The sequence below is a fragment of the Meleagris gallopavo genome, chromosome 8 (assembly GCF_000146605.3).
Source record: "Meleagris gallopavo isolate NT-WF06-2002-E0010 breed Aviagen turkey brand Nicholas breeding stock chromosome 8, Turkey_5.1, whole genome shotgun sequence".
Taxonomy (NCBI): domain Eukaryota; kingdom Metazoa; phylum Chordata; class Aves; order Galliformes; family Phasianidae; genus Meleagris; species Meleagris gallopavo.
The window spans coordinates 8,679,694-8,694,130 of NC_015018.2; the positions used below are offsets into that span (position 1 = coordinate 8,679,694).

Here is a 14,437-nt window from a genome sequence, read left to right on the forward strand (position 1 = left end):
CAGATGGTAATCAAATCCACCAGCTGCTGCCTGCTCTTCCTGGGCACCTTGCCAATTCACTGGCAGTATGTTGACTGGGAAGCAGACAGTGACACACTTTGATCGAAAAGCTTGTATGATGATTTTTTTGTTGTAATATTATTGTTTTTTAAAAAATGATAAAAGAGATCAAGATGTGTATCTTGATCAAAGGGTATTGCTGTCTGCTTCCCCATCAGCAGCTTCTAATTTATAGAAATCAGATTGTGTGGAAAGCAATCAGCAAAGATTTGAGGTCTTTCTTCTTCTCACTGCCAGGAGATGCTGACAAGTGAGAAAATTAAAATCGGAGGTGGGGAGAGAACTAGTAAAACACTGGTTGAAATATAATTATTTTAAATCAACAATTTTAATAATTTTAAGGCTTAAAAAATCCACTTGAAGTGCTTCAATTGGCTGTTGGCTATCACTTGTGTTACAAGCGCACTGTGGAGTCTTTCAATGATGGAGGATGTTGCTTTGAGACTAATTTACCATTTAGACAGATATTTCTGCAAAGCTAGTTGTTATCAAGTAAAAAGAACCTGTCTGTATTTTGGGGGCCAAGTTTTTAAGAAGTATCTCCTATCAGCTTTATTTCTTCCACATGGAGCTGTGCATCCAGCAAGATTTATTAGGGTGTCTGAATGATTTAATGAATACCTGCAAAGAACACTTAAACCAGTCAGTGCTTTAAATATGGAGTCAGATTTTGCAGAATCAGAGGACTTATTCTGAAATTTGTCTATTATGTTGGGCAAGTAGGGTGTCGGGTTTTTTTTTTCTTTTTTTAAAGTCATGTTAATGATTCCTGCTTTAAAGGCCATTTTGTTGTGATTATGTTCTTTGCTTTACCTTCCCCCCGCCCACCCCAGCCCTTCTAAACTTAAACGACAATTAGCAATTACAGATATATAAGCATATATGCACACAAAGATGGATTGTGTCAGTTGTTGAAAGTATGCACAGGTAAATATTTCTGGCCAACATAAAACCACAAACCTGGGAGCAGTGGTGAGAGTTGCATTACATTATGCCAAATATAAGAATCAAAATAATCATATAGCAGGAGGAGATAGATAGGATACGTGACATTTTGTATAGATGGAACAAGTGATTGTCAAAGGGAAGCAGTCCGACATTGATAAGGAAGTGATCAGGGACCATGTCCAGGAGTCTCCAAGAGTGCTATCTTTGTTGTGATCTTTGGGTTATGAATTCTTTTGGAAAAGTTAGTTAAAATCTTGGTTCAGTAGAAATAAGCACTGATGGAGGACGTGCTGGACCTTCTGCTGCTTCACGGCAGTTGTGCGGAGAATAAATTTGAGACTAGAATAATGAATGTTCAGCATTGCACTCTGCTCCCAGAGTGGTAACAATGAATCCATTTGGCCAATCTGCCCTGTGCACTGAACAAGTCTCTGCACATTGAATAGGTCTCTCCTACACAGGACCGGTTTAGATCCATGTCTCTATATACCCCCTTGTCTCTACTGCCAGCTGAGTTTTGCCAGCTCTTAGTGATTTTTCCACCCTCTCTTCAACTTTTCTGCATGGCACTCCAGACACGTGGTGTCCCTGATGTTCCTCCAGAGGTTAGACCAAAAGAGGGCACTTCCAGAGTGGGCAGTGTCAATTTTCTGGATAGTGCTGGATGTTCTTAGGAGAAGGTGCTGCTGTTTGGCACTGGCTACCTTTGAGTTCTTACAATGCTGCTGTGATACTTAGGGAAGCTGCCAGGGAAAAGGTGTGGCTAAAATGAATAGATAAATAAAGCCTTTGACATCATTGCATCATTTCCTTTTCCATATTAAAATCTGACCATCACAGCTGTATCATTCTTGTCTCGGGCATACGGTATTCAGACTTTGTGATCACAGCTTCTGCACCTGTTCTTGTAGAATAGTTTGAAAGGACTAAATACAAGGGAGGAGAGAAAAACACATAGAGTGCAGTTGAACTCAGTACCCTTCATATTCATGTATGGGGCCATTTGGAAATTCTTGCACTGTTTTTTGAATATCGTGATAATGCTGACAAAAAAAAAGTTCAAGCTCCTTTACTATATTAAACATGGTGTAATTAAATATATTACTAAAGCAAAGTGTAATTGGTGTAAATGAACGTTTTTCCCCTTATATAACTGTAGGCAGCACTCCTACTCAGGTGAGCCTTAAACTTTGCAGAGTGTTTGACATATAACTGATACAGAAATGTTGGTATTTGGTAACTGGAATGATATGAATGTTAGGTAGCATGTAAGTATGCCAGTAACAAATTCTTTGACTGATATTTGCTTAGAAATCCATGTAGGTCAACAAATAGTGCTGAAAAACATTTAAATGCCACATTCTCTGTAAGTGACTCAAGAATTTCTGTTCAGTGCTAATTCAAAGTTCTAAATGTTTCCATGCAATCCGGGCTTGTGTTAAAATTCTGTATGCTTGTGGAAATCCCCTTTGAGCAAATCTCAGATTTATATTGGGTTTGTTACCTTTGTTTGTGCTAATTTTCTAGAATATGAAGTTAAATCAGAGTTTATAAGGAATAAGGAGTTAAGTGAGTGGTATACATTTTGTTCTTCAGAGAGAAATTATTTTGCTTAAACAAATGTTGATATGTCTACATTTGATTATATGATTTGCTATGAGCTTCCTAACAAGTCAAAGCAGAACGAGATTTATATGCTTTTTCACCAGAAACTATTTCATGCCCCAACAGAAATGACTCCTTTTCTCAGAAACCTTCCAAGTTGAAGTGGGAGGAGATAGATTGTAAGGAGATGCTACCTACTCAAAAACAACCTCACATTATCCAAGGTGTGGTTGGCTTTGGCAGCTAACCAAGGGGAAACGTAATAGTTTTCATATCACCCACCAAGCCAAGCTATGCTGAAATAATGCTTTGTTTAACTCTTGTGTTGACCGGACTAACCCTGCCTGTATTCACAGCTGCATTTTCAGTGAATATGAATGACAATATTATGTATAAGATAGAGTTAAAACTAACCCCAACTTTCAAGTTGAGATCCAGTATAAACAGCGTTATGAGAATGTACTGCAGTAAGGAGAGCCTGTTTACAATGGAGTATGAAATTTAAGTATGGTATAAGGAAGTAATGATATGTTTTGACTAAAAGACTGGCTAGAATACTTCAGATTCAAGTTATGTAGAAATGCAGTTGTAATACTGATAGCTTTGATGTGTTTTTGTCTGCATACTGATGAAATATTCTAGTGTTACAATAGGCTACTTTCACATAGAGGTAACCAAAAGCTGCCTAACTCTGAAATTCAAAAGAAAAATTGGCTTACTTCTGCACTCCCAAATTGGAAAACGTATGTTAATAACTTAATTTGGATGATAAAAACATGAAAAATAAGTGCTTAAAATACTGTCTAGTCAATTTTCTGATAAAGTAAATTTGTTTTCCCATTTGTGATTAAAATGACCTACAGTAAGATTTTTTTTTTAACTAGGTGTTAATTAAAAATATGGAAATGGATTTGAAAAACATTGCAGTTCACAGTGGAAGAATTACCATAACTGATTTGTTCTCACAGTTGTGCCTGTTTTGAGATGTTTTTAAGATGTCTGAGTTACCGGTTCTTTCTCTGCATGGTTGTTTCCAAAGCAAAATGTGATTCCAATAAAAACAGTAATTGAATTTACAGTCCACAGGAAAAATTGTTGTTTTAACAGAAACTTACACATTCAGGCAAAGACTTCATGGTTTAGATCTGATAATAAACAATACAAGCTCACCATTTTATGTGGCTGTCTTAAAAAGTTTTCTAATGTAGCATATTTTTTAAAAAATCTATATTCTAGTTTTTAAATTATATAAGCAATTTTTTTTACTGTTAGCTTGGAATCAATATTGTTTAGGTAAAAATTTTTTAATGCAACCTTTTAGATGTTAGAGCAGCTTTTTCTGTACAATCAGCTCAGAGTCAATCAATACAATGGAGCCTATTCACACAATGCACCTGATGTCTGGGAGGAGGGTAAGGAGAGCTGGCCTTGTCCTTCGGTGTGAGGGTGCAGAGCATGGGGCACTTGTGTGGGAGGCCTGTCCCCAACATGTCTTGTATGGAGCCAGTGCCGTTTGCGGAGCAATGGCTAGGAAGAGAGGGCTGTTCAAGAGCAGCTGTGGAGAAAGGCAGGAGGTGGGACCTCTGTCCAACTTGAGGCAGTGAGTACACTTTGCAGAAAAATATTCTTAGGGCTGACAGAAAGCACTGTGGAGCTGTAAGAGTTGGTGGTACTGTTGCTGCATGTGGTAATAGCGCTGCATGTAGGAAGTAACACCCCACAAAAACAGCACAGGATATGGCCAAGAGCTGCCTGACTTTTGCCATAGGCACTTAGGACTGAAGAGGTAGTGCTGTTGGTTCCTACTGAGTTCCTACAGCACTCCATTCAGCAGGAAAAGGAACACCTCCCAGCTATGGGCAAATAGGGGTGCCCTAGTGAAGAGCCTGGTGTTGCCATATTATCAGTGGGAAATGTAACAGGCTCCCCTTGCTGTGGTTCAAGGCAGGTGTATTAAGCAATTATTAGGCTTTTAATCTATCTTAGTGTCTCTGATTTTCCTTCAGGAGATGCTCAGTGCTGACGATGGGAGTTGATAAAGCACCTAGAGAGGGTGTGAGGAATACCATTTCTCTAAACATTTTAATTCCTTTAACCCACTTTGTTGCCAAAGGCAAATACTCTGTCACAAATAGGTTTTCTTTGAGCATGAGACTGCAGCAAGTCTTCATCTCCCAGAAGGAGATACCAAAATGCACCTGGTCGAATATGCTTTCGCTTTTTTATTATTATATTTTCAGTATTCATGTCAGATCTTTCCTGATTAAATGATTTGGAAAAAGGGATGCGCAACAAGGAAATGTGAATCTCTGGCCTAATCAGTTGTGTGCCACCATACACCCTCTGTATGCTAGTTGTGCATTAAGTTCAAAAGAATGTACTTTTACTTTTTTTCTCAAGTGATCACGTGACTAATTACAAAGCAAACAAATGAACAACAAAAGAACAAAACAACAAGAACCTCCCCCCCCAGATTTGTTTTTCTGATATTTGTACTGTGGCTACTGTGGAAAAGGCTCTTGATATACATACATGTAAATATATATTTTTTATTTCTCATTTTTTTTTAAATTAAGGCTTTAGGTCTCCACTGAATAAAGCAATACAGCCACAGTGGGAGCTGGCTGCAATTTCCTTGTTGGGTGCTCTTGAAGTGGAAAGGTGGGGCTGGCACTTTAAAGAGTCCTGATGTACTTTTAGGGACTAAAAAAAATCCTTCATACTTTCTCAAAATCTGTATGCACTGCTTTCAAAGGATTTTGTTAACCTCGGGCATTTAAAATGGTGAGCAAGATTCCCAAAAATCAGGAGACTTGCTTAAAAATAATTTTTGTTTGGTTCCTTTTGCTTACAGTCTAGTTTTTGAGCTTTCAAGATTTATGTTTTTCATCTTTCCTCTGCAACCGTAAAAGCTAGACATGAACTTTATTTTTAAATGAAAGTTGAGATTCTCTTGTAATCCCTTGACTCTAGGAGATTTGGCAATGCTAAATGCAATCTGAATTTAGAGTGACCATTCCAAGGTGAATCATTTAGTGATGTGCCCTCAGTGTGAAAGCCAAGTGGGGTATTTTTTTTTTTTTGTCTCTTATTTTGTCTTTCTAAATAATCTGCAAATTGGCAGTAATAATTGGAAGCTTAGAAGCATATGACTCCAGCTCAGTAACATCAGGATTTTTGTGTTTTTTTTTTCCTGGGACATGAGGATATTCTTACAGAATGTAGGTATTAAGGGCATTCTGCATTAAGGTGTCTCTAGAGAGAGGGGGGCTTTGGTTGCTATTGTAGAAGAACCCTTTTCTACTCCATCAAGCATTAGTTGGCAGCAGTTCTTGGAGCAGCAAGAATATCCTGGTTGTTGCCCTTATACAGTTACTGAAAAGAGCAAGAGGATATGTAAAAGCTTCAACTCTGAGGAAAAATATTTATAACTATGACAATGTGCTTCCTTACAATTATTTATGGGCAAAATGTAGAAAAGGAGGAACACAAACTATAAATAATATTCCGTATGTAAACATAATGGCAGCAGCAAATTCTTTTTATTTAAAAATTAATATTGATGTTCATTAATATAAATTACCACATTTCAGATGACTCTGATGTCCTTGAGGCCAGATGTCACTGACTGATTTACAGCTTCCTGGGGGGAGGCGTAGATCCTGTTTTGTCAGTGTAGGCACCGAATTGCTTCACATAGCTATTTTGAACTAGATTAATTGCTGATGTATTGTCAGCAGAGTTGATTCACATCTCAGCTCAGAAATATGGAAAACTGTCTTTAAAATGTATTAACTTGAATTCTGAAATACAGGAAAAAGAGCATAAAAAATACCTTTGACTTACTGAACTTTTGTCTCATTTAAGGAACAGTGGTTAGAATACTCCTGCCTAGGAACATGCACATGGACTTTCCATGTACATCATTGGCAACTGAGGAACATTATTCAGAGGCCAAGTTTAGTCCCTCCTTAATCTTAACTCAGATTTAAATATTAATACAAATGTGTGTAGTGAAGGCATTCAGAAGCTAGTTCTGCCATCTTAGTCACACTGCACGGGTCATGTATCTGGATTAAGTTTCTGCGTACCTCATAACATCCCTCAGTCCTTTGGATCTTGTAGACAGTATTGTTACAAAACAGGGCAGCAAATGTATTTGAAGAGCTGTCAGCAGCTCCCCAGAAACCTCGCTGGTGAGAACACAGTTGGGTGATACGTTAGGAGGCTGGTAGAGTGGATTCAGTGTGTTTGCATCTGTTGGGAGGCTAAAGAGAGAGAAAAGCTTGGTTTGAATAAGGATGCAGCAGTGCTTCTCTGACCATTAGTTATTCATTCAAATTTAACCACGTGAAATACAGGCACCTAACAAACCATATCTTGTAAATGCCTTTTATTCCAGCAACTGAAATTCAGAAGATCGGTGGGTAAACAGCTGGGCATGCTTAGCGTGAATGGCAAAGTAATATCAACTCTATATTAAATATTTTGTTTCATAACAAATATCACATATGAGAAATCTGTGCAGGTCTCTGAAAGCGTGAGGCCCTATGACATCCAGTCAGAAACTACACAGATGATAGGAATATGGAGAATAACACACAAACACATTTTTAAATGCATCTGTCATCCATATAAAATCAAATCCGTATCCCACTGAAGGACATTGAAAAGCTTTGAAAGATGTTGCAAGGCTTTAGAAATGGTCCATGCTGAACTTGGGATATTTTTTCCAATCCTTATAAATAATTATTTTCTTATGTTTGGTAAGATTAGCTACAGAGAATTTGTGTTAATTCTCTGTGGACAGGGGTACGGAATTTCAGATTATACCGAGCTGAAAAGGTGGTTTAAAAATGTCTCTGTGATACAAAAGCCTTGTATCAAAAAGCAAATACACCACCACCCCAGTCTCTTTTCTCATTTAAGAAATAAATAAGCATACACTGTAAATTCTAATTTTCAGCAAGTATGTTAGCAAATCCATACTGACCTTGACCTCAGCTTTGCTAATTTTCAAACCCTGACATTTATTCCCTGAGTAGATTGGTTCCCTTCGTGCCACATGCATAAATACTGCAAACCTTTCCAATGTCTCGAATTAGAGTGTAAGTAAATAGCTGGTTTTAATCTACATAATATTTTGAGAGCAGACGTTCTGTGCTATGACTATTAAGATATACCCAGCAGCCATTTGTATAATACTAAAACCTCTTACATATATTATTAAAAGTAATGCTATCAGCCAGGGCTTGTTTTATGCCACAGAAACTTAAATAATAAAATACAGTGTGGATAAAATCTGCAATAATAGTAACTTAAGCAAAATTAATTCAAGTAACAGATAACATCTGGGGAAAAATGTAATGGTATATTGGTAAGTTATGCAAAGCTAATTTTATAATAACTACCACATCTGTGGAACTCATTTATTAGAATGCTTTACCAATCTTCTTTCCTGCCATTACCCTGTTTTAGAAATGTTCCTGTATGCTATTTTACTCATTGCTCTGCCTACATTTGTAACAAGGTAATTTGCTAGCTCTCAGCAAAGAGGAAAGTCTGCAGGCTTCTGTATTGCACAGCGTGACACTTTGCTGCTTTGGCCTTTCTAATGCAAACTTTTCCTAGAAAGAATTCTGGGAAAAAATGGTGGCATGTGGGCGTAAAGTGCAGAGCGGTGTTTGAACAGGGGCTGCAGCCCTCAGCTGGGATTGTGCTGGGACTGGGTGGAAAGTAAGGGCGGCACTGAGCGATGCTTCCCACGTGAACCTTTCTGAGGCCGGAGCAGCCTCCAGCCTGTGCTAGACGGCATGGTTTGAGGGGCCTTTTGGCACCCAGGAGTTAGTGCTGTGCGCATTTAACTCCTGCTCCTCTGATCCCTTTCAGAGCATCCCTTTCTCTGCAGCTGACACCAATGTGTCCTCTCCGTTTGTGCTCTGCCTCACCGTTTCTTTCTGCCTGAATTCTCTTGGACCGCTGGACTGCAATGTGCCTGACAATATTGCCAATTAATCTGAAGGCGTTATCATCTTGCCAAACTGTTTCTCACTTTTCAATAGTTACATTGATTCAAAAGGACGCTCTGAGTAATACATCTTTGTCATAGTGAATAATGCTCAGATAATGACAAATCTTCAGGAATTAAAAAAAATGGAGTATGAATTATTTAATGTAGGTCAGTGGAAGTAATTTGCCACAGATTTACCTAGACTTCAAAAATTAGCAACATTTTTTTAAAAGCTGGCTTTAACTGTGTAAAACTTACCGTGTCTCCTTCCCAGTTTTTAGATGGATTTCACTACAGCGCCATTAGTGCTATTAAACATGAGGTTTTGTTCAAAGGAAATACAAAGACTTAATTGTATTTTTTAAAGGAAAGTATTGCATCAGAAGGATTCATTTAAATACGTTGCTTGGCTTCGGGCTCTCACCGCAATTCATTTGTTCAGATTTTCCCCTGGACTTGTTAAGGACACAATGTATAGGAGGAACAATGAGGAATGGCATTTTTAGGTCACTATATTTTGGCTGTAAAATGTAGTACTGCTCATAAACTTACTACTAAACAGAATATTTCATATTCTGCATTGCAGTTTCAGAGACTTTTGAAAAACTTTTGGCTGACTATTGAGACTATTATGGCTCATTAAAGAGCCTAGTTCTGCTGTAATTTAGTTATTTCTTAATGATCCAAGGGTTATTATTAGACACAGAACAGATGAGTAAAGAATGACTCTCTTTAAAGGGATGCACTGAAGTAAGAATATTGTTCTAAAACTGTATGTCTGAAAATCCTGTCCATACTAAAGAAATGTATTCGAATAGCTAGGAATTGGTTTTAAAAACCTCACCTATTAATTTTTATTTATTTTTATTTACTTATTGGAGACCAAAGTGAGTAAGTTGAAAATGTTTGGATCTAAATAAAGACAATAGTAGAAGTGAATAGTTAGCTAAATGACCAAAGGAAGTAGTTATAAGGAAGCAGAAACTACTTGTGAATTCTCATACAATTTAGCAAATATTTTTCAGTGAGAAAATACAGGTTGAGAAATCAGAGAATGTTGAAATGCTTGCTAAACCAAAAGAGCTCTGGTTTTAAAAAACACTGGAATTTGAAAACAAAGCTTCTGGTTCAGTTTAGAAAGAACAGCATTTAGTTCAGCAAAGGGTTTTTCCATTTTGATGAAAAAACCTAAACTTTCTATTTCCTTTGTCAGTATTTAGACACTAGCAGAGTGCTGTAAAATTTTGGGTCACAGGTGTTGCTGGAAAGGATTTTGGTCTCTATAAAATCTATCTTTTTCCTCACTTAAGTTCTTCCTTCCTTTTGGGTTCTTAGAAACCTGGGATAGCAGTGTCTTTTTTGGGCTAGCTGATACATGGCAGAGAATCTTGAAGATAATGGCAGTGTCCAAACATCACCTCTGAAATGCTTTTCGGACTACGAAATAAGCTTTTAATGCAATAAATTAAACTGACAAGGTCATCACTGTTTCTTTTTTCTTTCTTTCTTTCTTTTTTTTTTTTAACCATAAAAATTACGGAATCTTTCATATTTTTTTAGCATATTTAACTGTAGCAGGTAACTGTAAATGAGCCAAACACCAATCTAGCTGTGATTTCCGAGGTATGAGGAAATTTAATTTATGGGAGCTGCAATTACCCTGATGTGAATTAATGCAGCTGACTTGCACCATGCAAGCAAAATCCTGTTTTGTAATAGCTGACTCAGAACTGGAACATCTGCCTCGTATTCTCAGTGGGCATTTCCCTTTGCAGAGGCCCAAAACATACCATTAGTATACCATTTCTTAGTCATTCAAAAGTGCCTTCTGTCACCCTGATTGACATGTCGCACACACACACACACAAAAAAAAAACAGAAACACAAAACCTTGGCCCCCTAGAGGACTCGAGGCAACATTCTGCATCACTTGAGAGAGACCAAATGAGGATGAAGGACAAGTGCTACATCCAGGTACTCCAGGAGAGAAAATGTCCTTTCCTTACCTGAGCGTTCCTGGAGCAGCAGTTCAAACACCAGCATAATTCCAGCGAGGTGTTCCCATGAGCATAGGAATGAGAAATGGGAGCAAGTTGATCTAGCAACGAAAATTGGACCGTCAGTGATTCTTAAATTACAGTCACATATTAAAATGTTTGATGCAGTGTCACTGTAACTTTACTGCAGCATACTCTTGCCATTGAATGTCTGGATGGTCTTTTCTGAAGGTCAGAAGGGTCTTTGATTCCAAAAAGCGACAAGATCCCTGTTCAGGAATGAAATTTGCATTGTGAAGACTGCACATTATCTAGGCACTGTGTTTTCTAAATGTAATTATCCATATGAGTAAGAAGCTGTAGTGTTATGAAATTATGAAAATCATATGTTCTTTCCAAGTGTTTTAAACAGGTTCTCTTGAGATGCAGCTAGAAATTAAAGTTGATTTATAATCATTTTTGGTATGCTTTCCAGTTCTTAGCACCTGGAAAGTAACACACACACAAAAAGATATTATTTTTTGTAATTTTGTAATTAAACCTGAATTACTTTTTTTTTTAATTTTATTTTATTTTATATGTATATTGGCAGTATATGGTTGAACTTGCCCCACCTGCAGTTACCCCCTTCCCTGCTCCATCTGAGGAAGGTACATCTTCTGATATCTATGCATCACTCTCTGCATCACCAATAGCTGCAGATATGGAACCTAAGGTATGGAGTTTTGTTCCCTTTTTTTTTCCCCCAGCTATTATTCTGTGAATCTTCCACCATGTTTATTCCCTTTGGTGCCCAGTACTATTTTCTCCAGAATGCATTCACTTCTAAAATAAGTGCTTGAATGAAATTGCTTTTATTGCATTAACCAATCAGCAGAGGAGGACTTTTATTTGAGTCAGCACCTCTGGGCTGTCATCCCATGCAGCTTCATGACCTCAGCATCTGCCTGGCCTGGGCAGTGAAGGAGTGATGCTGGCTGTGTCAGTAAAGTTCTCAAAAGCAGGCTTTGAGTATCGTTGCATGTCTTTGAGCTGACACTGGTCCTATAGAAAATGTGAGGATGTTCTTACTCACATATTTCTTATCGTTGATTACTGCTAGGGGTCTGATCAAGAAAGTCTCCTGGGGGAGCCCAGCCCAGAGGCAGAGTCCTTCGAGGCAGGTGCTGTGGCTGGTTTGACTGGTGAAGATCAGAAGCTCACAGTCTTTCCGAATCCCAAATGAAATTATTGGCAACCTTGAGGTACTATTGCTAAAAAAGCTTTTCACTAATTCTATGGTAATTAGCTAGCTCAGCTTTAATGAATATAAACTGTATTCATGCTAAAGCTGGCAAAAAGCACATCCATATGCCATAAGAATGTGAATTAGCCTCTATAAATAGCTCCTAGTTTAGTCAGCTTACATGTGATAAGATAAAAAATATTCAGTAATATAACAACATATATCTTCAGCATCACCATGTGTTAAAGAAACATGGGCCAAATCCTGCTTTGGGAGATGTCAATGATAAAATTCCTTTTCCAGAGTTCAAGATCAGCTGCTGGGATGGAGCATATGCAATGTGTGCTTAATAAATAAGTGGTTAGATGCACCTATGTTACACATCCTGCAATCCATATAAGCAGTAATACACTGATGACAGTTCTAGACCTCAGTTGGTTGATCGTAAGTGTTCAAGAGCTGTCTTAATGGAATGGATCAGGTTCCAGTATGTGGTTTGCAGACTGTGAGGAGTCTGTGAGTTTCTTCTTTAGGGTTCATGAAATGCAAGTAAGCTATTGTCAGTGGGCTTAAATTGTGGTACGGTAACCTGCTTTTCTGTAGAGAGATCTGTAAATTGAAACTTCTGGAAAGCCAGAAGAGTAGACCATTGTTAATTTTGTAATTTTGATGTACCTCCCTCCAGCATGTGAAATTATTGAAAGGAAGCCAACTAGAATGTGGCTAGATCATGGAAATGTTATGTATGTTTATTTCAGCTACCAGGTGGCTTCATACATTGTTACAGTTTTAGATAGAGCACAATGAACACTGTAGGCTGAGCAGAAATGTATTAAATATATAATATTATCTGGAAATAGTGTTTACATGGATTTATATGGATTATATATGAACTGGGAATATCAGTTGGAACAATGATACCATCATTAGATCTACCTACTTGATTTCACATTCACTTTCAGCGTGTGTTTATAAATGAGAGAGAACCTAGCCAGTGTTGTATTTTTCCTGTCCTACAGAACAAACGAAATGAATGATTTTCACTTGACCATGATTTCATTAACATCACTGCTAAGAGCTTTTCTTCTTTACAAAAGCTGCGGAAATTAGAGAAATGCATTAATAAGTAATAGCAGAGATTTCCAGGATGCGCAAGCCAAAACATTCCTAAAGTGGCAAGTTACTGCAGGCTTTTCTGGGACAAATCCATTTACTGTATCAAAATTATATGAAACATATTGACAGTGTGTCTCTAGACTCAGGATCAGATTTTGTGGAGCCTTTGAAGGACCTTTCAGCCATTTCCAGTTGTGTCACCAACTTTCACAATTCTTGGAAGGACTGTCTCATTTCACTCCTGTTTCTCTTGTCTCTTTGCAGTGATGTATGCTGATACTGAAAAATGCACATAAATTCCCATGAAGCTCCAATATTTGTGGTCTTTGTTCTAGTGATCCTGCATTTCTAAATGCTATCAAATCAAGGACAGCTACACTTTATCACTACTATAGATTTCCCTAAAATGTCTTAGAACCTTTGTGCCATCCCCCACAAATATTGCATTGCAAATTAAGTGCTCAGAATCTTCAGCAGTCTGGATTTCCAGAATATGATACACATTCATAATTGTGTTTGTAATTAAGAAAGACAAGCAACAACACAGGAATATGTTTTTTATTGTTTGTTTTCAGCAATGCTTTCTAATTCCAGCAGTTTCAATAAAGTGTATTACACTAGAGAACAAGCATCTGCAGCAAAGGAAAACAGTGAAAACAACCAAATCCCAAAGCAATTTTTCTGATTTGGTGTTTATTGGTAAAGGCTGTCTGAGAACACAGGCAAATTAGCCTATCTCTCAAGACAAGGGTATATGAGAAATGGCTGTCCCAGATCACTTCCTGTCCGTGGCACACATACCATACTTTGGGGTCGCACACAGTAGTACGATAAAGTGTTATCACAGAAGTACAGGCTGAAACACCGTTATGTCTGCAGAACACGAGAGTGGGTAGGATAATGTCTGTCTTACTGCACCGCACTGTGTCAAAACCACAAAGACAATGTGCAGCCAAAGATAGCTCCAGCATAATCACCTTTTTTTTTCTTCTGATTTTCTTTACAGGCGGACTTAAATGAAAAGCAGCAAATGCAAGAAGCTTAAACTTTGAGGACAGAAAAATTAAAAGGTCTTAACTACCCAAATGAGAAAGTTGATGTTGTATTTTTCAGAAACTGAGGTTTGGTAGGTGATGCACCAAACATCATTATTTTGGTGTACAGGAAAATGCTTCACTTAACTGTTAACTAGGAATAGTTAATTTCATTTCCCCAAATTTACTCTCTTCTGCCAGTGTTGTTGTTTAGCTTAGACGTAAGTGGGAGGCTGTAAACAGAAAGATATGTAATTCAAGCATGTTGAAGTTCAGTTTATTTCTGAAGGGAAGTCTAAATTAAAAAAAAAAAAATCTAGTTTCATTCTCTTTCTTTCTTCCAGTTGTGAAATATTTAACAGTTTCTGCTTTTTCAGGATACTTTGCTAGAAGGAGAATACAGACAGAGAAAACATCATTTGAGGTATTGCAGATGCAGTAA

General features: G+C 37.6%; 1 long non-coding RNA gene across 1 annotated transcript; it reads left to right on the forward strand.

Moving 5' to 3' along the window:
* The first annotated feature begins 11,212 nt into the window (after positions 1 to 11,212).
* On the forward strand, positions 11,213 to 14,050 carry LOC116216876. The gene is made up of 3 exons (XR_004160471.1): positions 11,213 to 11,335; positions 11,723 to 11,864; positions 13,968 to 14,050. It is a non-coding gene; the product is annotated as an uncharacterized LOC116216876 (long non-coding RNA).
* Positions 14,051 to 14,437: the final 387 nt, after the last annotated feature.